Raw genomic sequence first — 4,899 nt, 5'->3', positions numbered from 1 at the left:
CAGACAGACAGACAGATAGATAGATAGATAGATAGATAGATAGATAGATAGATAGATAGATAGATAGATAGATAGATAGATAGATGAGTGTTTTATCAATCCCAGAGGGAAAATGTGTTGTTACAGCAGCCTAGGCAAGTAAATAACAGCCCATCACACTAGAGGGCAGCAAAAGAGTCCATATAAGAAATGAGAAGAGCAGGAATAAGAGCAAGGGCGGCATGGTGGTGCAGTGGGTAGCACAGCTGGGTGGAGAGGGTCCTTACTGTGTGGAGTTTGTATGTTCTCCCCATGTCTGCGTTGGTTTCCTCCAGGAGCTCCAGTTTCCTCCCACAGTCCAAAGACATGCAGGTTAGGTGAATTGGAGATACTAAATACTTACCTGGCAGGGGAGACACCATGATCACGAAGGTGGTTCACCCAGGGTGAGGCTTGGCCATTGCACTTGGGCTATGCTGACCTCTGCGAATTCCCCAAATGCGTGAATCTCGACTGCATAATTTGTGGTAGTGGGGGACTGCGTTTGCGCTCTCCTCTGAACTTTGTAGGGCAGCCGTGGTCTAACGGGTAGAGAACCGGGCTTGTGACTGGAGGGTTGCCGGTTCGATTCCCAGGCCCAACATCCACGGTTGTGTGCCCTTGAGCAAGGCACTTAACCTCCCCGGGCGCTCACCAAGGAGGCTGCCCACTCCTTAAATTGCTCCTAGGGATGAGTGTGTGTGTCAGCTCTGTGATGGACTGGCAACCTCTCCAGGGTGTTTCTCTACCTTTTGCCCTGTGAGCGCTGGGATAGGCTCCAGCATTAGGATATCCCTGATTAGGGTAAGGGGCTTAGATAATGATTGAGTGAGGAGTAAGAGCACAGAAGTACACACTGTAATTAGGGCTGAAATGAATAATGTGACACATTTTACACTAACGTACTGCAATGTTGACATATTGTACAGTGTTATTAATATAACTACTGTATCAACAGACCTGAATGTATTATACAAAACTCAATATAAATATGAAAAGGCTCTGAACTGTTCTATAAAAACAGCTATGTACACTTATCTACTGTTATGTGCTACAGAAACAGGTAAAAGTCTTTTATACGATCCTATGATAGATTGATATTCCTGACAGATTTTTGTGAATCTTTTGAGCATGTCTGGAGTGTTTGCAGTGAGTTTAAGGGAGAAAATGAAAACCTTCTTCAGTGGTGGGAAATGGGAAAAACTTTGATCAGTGTTTTTCTTTCTTTTTTTGCCAACAGTTCCCATCACAGTCCACAGTAAGTGTAAAATGCGAACAAGTTGGAACAGGACACATTTAACTCTGAGGATAACAGGATTAAGCAGAATGTCTGTAATTTGCCTTCAGTCTTGTGACAGAGAAAACAGGAGCTGGGGGATCTTTTTGCAGGTCAGGACTAAAGGGGCATTTATAAGACTGATAAGAGGTTTTATCTCTGCCTGTGACATGGATGTCTTCAACACCCCCCGCCCTTTTCTGTCCTAATCTGGAAGACTAATCATGTACTGTCTTCACTCTCCTAATGGGACAGAGACATCAGAGCCCACAGAGACACCCAGAATAACAGCTGACATCTATCCTGACCTGTTCAGAGCAGAGAGCTCTCACACTCAGTCTAATAATGACCATTTTTAACACCTTCTCTCTTTGACCCAGCCAGACCCCATAAAGACTGTTTGTCCCTCCAGGAGGTCACTGAGGGCGTCCGTCAACTCTCTACACGTCACACGCCTGAGATCATGGGATTCCTGTGGGGTCTAATCGAGCCTTCTGGGGTTTTGTTGCTTGTGACATCTTTACCACCTGTAGCAGTTTAAGGAGTAGTTCTCCTGACATTTTACCCACTGGGGGTCCTGTGCTGGAGGACTGGGTCTGTGGTTCTGCTCTGCACAGATTATGAAGCGCTGGCTGTGTCTTGTTAACAGGCTCTATGTCTTCTCAAGTGAACTTGTTCCATCAAATCAATCCTGCTGTATTCCAGATCAATTTATGACAGTCTCTCTTTACTGTAAGATTTGATGGACTATGTTAAAATAAATGGGACCGACAATGGACTGCTTTCACTGGACCAAGAAAACACTTTCAGCTGGGTTGATCATAACTACATATGTAAGACCTGGAGGACTTTTTGGGTTCAGTGAAGTGCTTTTGTCTCTGGTTAAATTGTTATGCACTGAAGGTTGGTGTCTGGTGAAAACAGGCAGTGGTTTGAGTCTTCCAGTCTTGGTGTAGAGGAGGACTAGGCTGTCCTGCCAACTGTACAGTCTGACCACACAACCACATCTGCATATTCCAGCTCAACCACTATGGGAATCAGACTGCATGAGAAATGTTATGTAGCCTTCTTATGTAACCTCCAAAATCAATTCAATTAAACAATTAAAATCAATTAAACACCAAAATCCTCGATTGCGTATGTTTGAGTCTCGCAATTTGTTACAGCCCCTATATTCTGATTGGCTGCTTTTTTTTCCTTTTTTTTTACACATGCAATCAAACATACCAACTCAGCACAAACAGCACAAAATAATTGTACTTGTAAGCTTTTTTGACACGTTTGTGACATGCTGTATTTTCCTATACTTTATTTCCTTTGATTGAATAGGGTGGCAAAGCTTGCCTTTTAGTTTGTTTTATGAAATATGTCTGTGTATCCTGTATCCTATCCTACATCCCATAAATGGCTCTAACAGTGTGTTTATATGAAGTGAGTTCACTATGTCTTAGTCATTGTGGGGCTGAGGAAACCAAGCACTTTCCCCTCATGCACTGAAAGCTCCCAGTGTCCGACTGGCAACAGCGATCAGGACCATGGACAGCACCAATCTGTCAAACCTGCACTGACAGCTGAAGACAGAGAGTGAGAACCTTGGTCAGCTCCACATTCACTCACAGCAGCAGAACCTGGCTGTAGTGGGGAGGTGGAGCTGTGTCTTGGTCCACTTTGTATTCTCTTTATACCATGTCATGGTAAACACTCCTATGAGTCTGAAAGATTTATTCTATTGGATTTTGTTCCAATTTTAACTAATTTAACTATTTTGATCATGTTATTCAGATTAACAAAAAAATAATAAATTAATAAAATACAAAACAAAAAACAAAACAGCAGCTGTGCCACTAATTCACAACAAAATAGCCAACATATCAACTACTATCATACAACTCACACTTGAACTCTCGGGCTGCCACACATGCTCCTAAGTATTTATATGCATTAACCCTTTCATGACACTAATTTAAGTTCAAGGTTACACAGATCAATATATTTTAATTGTTGTGGTACATTTTAAAACTGGTAGGTGCACTAATAAATAGACAAACAAAGGCTCTCTGTAGATTACTGTCAACACTGACCCTCCAGTCACCTCCTCATTTCTGTTTAGTTCAGCACTTGTTTTTTTCCCCTCACCACTAGATGGAGCTGTAAGATTAATTATAATGAGCAAGGTCATGACCCTGTGTGGCCCAGACAGGGATATGAACCTGACCTTTCCTGGACAAGAGAGAGCTGTTTGATGATTTCCTGCAGTGTCTCTAATAAGGCAACAGTGAGTGTGATTGGTGAGTGGGAGGAGTCCTCTCTCTAGGTGGGCTAAGAGAACTCAGTTCCTTCAGTCAGTCTGAGAGAGTAGAGGTGAGGGTTGTGCTCTGGGACTAGTTCACCCCAAATACCACTGTACTGGTCATGTAAAGTTGTGTGTAAGTAAATCCAGAGAACTGGACCTTCAGACGTCAGTCTCCATATGTTGTATTCATACCAAAATACTTTAATGACAACTCACTTTAACCCGTCTGTTGAAATTCACAAACTCTGCTGTTCATTTTATCATATCAACTAATGATGCTTCAGTGGTGATCAAACACTTATGGACTGTTTCATATTCATTTTTCCCCTTTCTTGGTATTTGTATTTCTCATAAGATAAGAATTTATCTTTTATCTGATGCTTTTCAAACACAAATTAAAATGTTTTTAATCTTATTAGTCTAGTGATTTTAATATACATCATGTAGCTGCAAACTCACAATTAAACTGGACATACTTCAGTTAGTCAAACAGCAAACTACAGGAATATTCTGTTGCAAAGGTCTGTGACAACTGACATTGTTCTTTGTCCACTAGAGGGCGATAGAGCTACATAGTTGATCGTATTGGCGTGCAATAGGACATCACACTGTCTTTCTCCTTGAACATCGGTCTTAAGAGGTTTTCAAACAAGATTTAATCACAGTGAAATTTAGATGTATTTGCCAGCAAAATCAATATACAATACTACCTCCAGATCTTGACCGACGGTAATTCTTTGATGGAAAAACACGGCAGTTATACCAAGTTATTTTCTCCCTCTAGTGGTGGAAAGGTGCAAGTGCAAGGTAGTTTCACGTTTTTGTGTGTGTGTGTCTGAGCGTGCGTGTGTGTGTGTGTGTGTGTGTGTGTGTGTGTGTATTGCACGTACCACAGAAACCCCTACTCATTTTGGAAATTTATTTACCTGTTGAATTTCTTAAGATACTTAAAATTTAAGCTCCATTACATCTGAAGTCACTGAGGCACTTCGGTCTGGAAGAGCCAAAATCATGAGGAAGATCAAGTGAGAACTGTTCATATAGGATCTATGACCATCACCTAAAAATTCTTGATACATTAAAATGTGAAATCATAACAACTTCAAACATACAAATCCTTTTGGTCTCTGAAACTATCTGACGAATCAGGAGATTCATATTAAACTCTTTACTGAATTTCATAAACAAACTTTATATGCATATATTCTGACAAATGTGTTGTGAGTCAGTGTACAAGTCTTCAAAAGTTGACAATGTTAAAGAAAAAGTAAAACAATAATACAGGGGATATTGTGACAGTCCGGTAAGATAT

At 41.1% G+C, this 4,899-nt stretch overlaps 1 non-coding gene across 1 annotated transcript; it reads left to right on the top strand.

Moving 5' to 3' along the window:
* Nucleotides 1-374: 374 nt before the first annotated feature.
* On the top strand, nucleotides 375-538 carry LOC115824315 (U1 spliceosomal RNA). Its single transcript, XR_004025703.1, has one exon. It is a non-coding gene; the product is annotated as a U1 spliceosomal RNA (small nuclear RNA).
* Nucleotides 539-4,899: the final 4,361 nt, after the last annotated feature.

Source organism: Chanos chanos, chromosome 11 (assembly GCF_902362185.1).
Source record: "Chanos chanos chromosome 11, fChaCha1.1, whole genome shotgun sequence".
NCBI lineage: Eukaryota > Metazoa > Chordata > Actinopteri > Gonorynchiformes > Chanidae > Chanos > Chanos chanos.
Note: the sequence above shows the minus strand (reverse complement) of the source record. Positions and strands in the feature narration are given on the sequence as shown.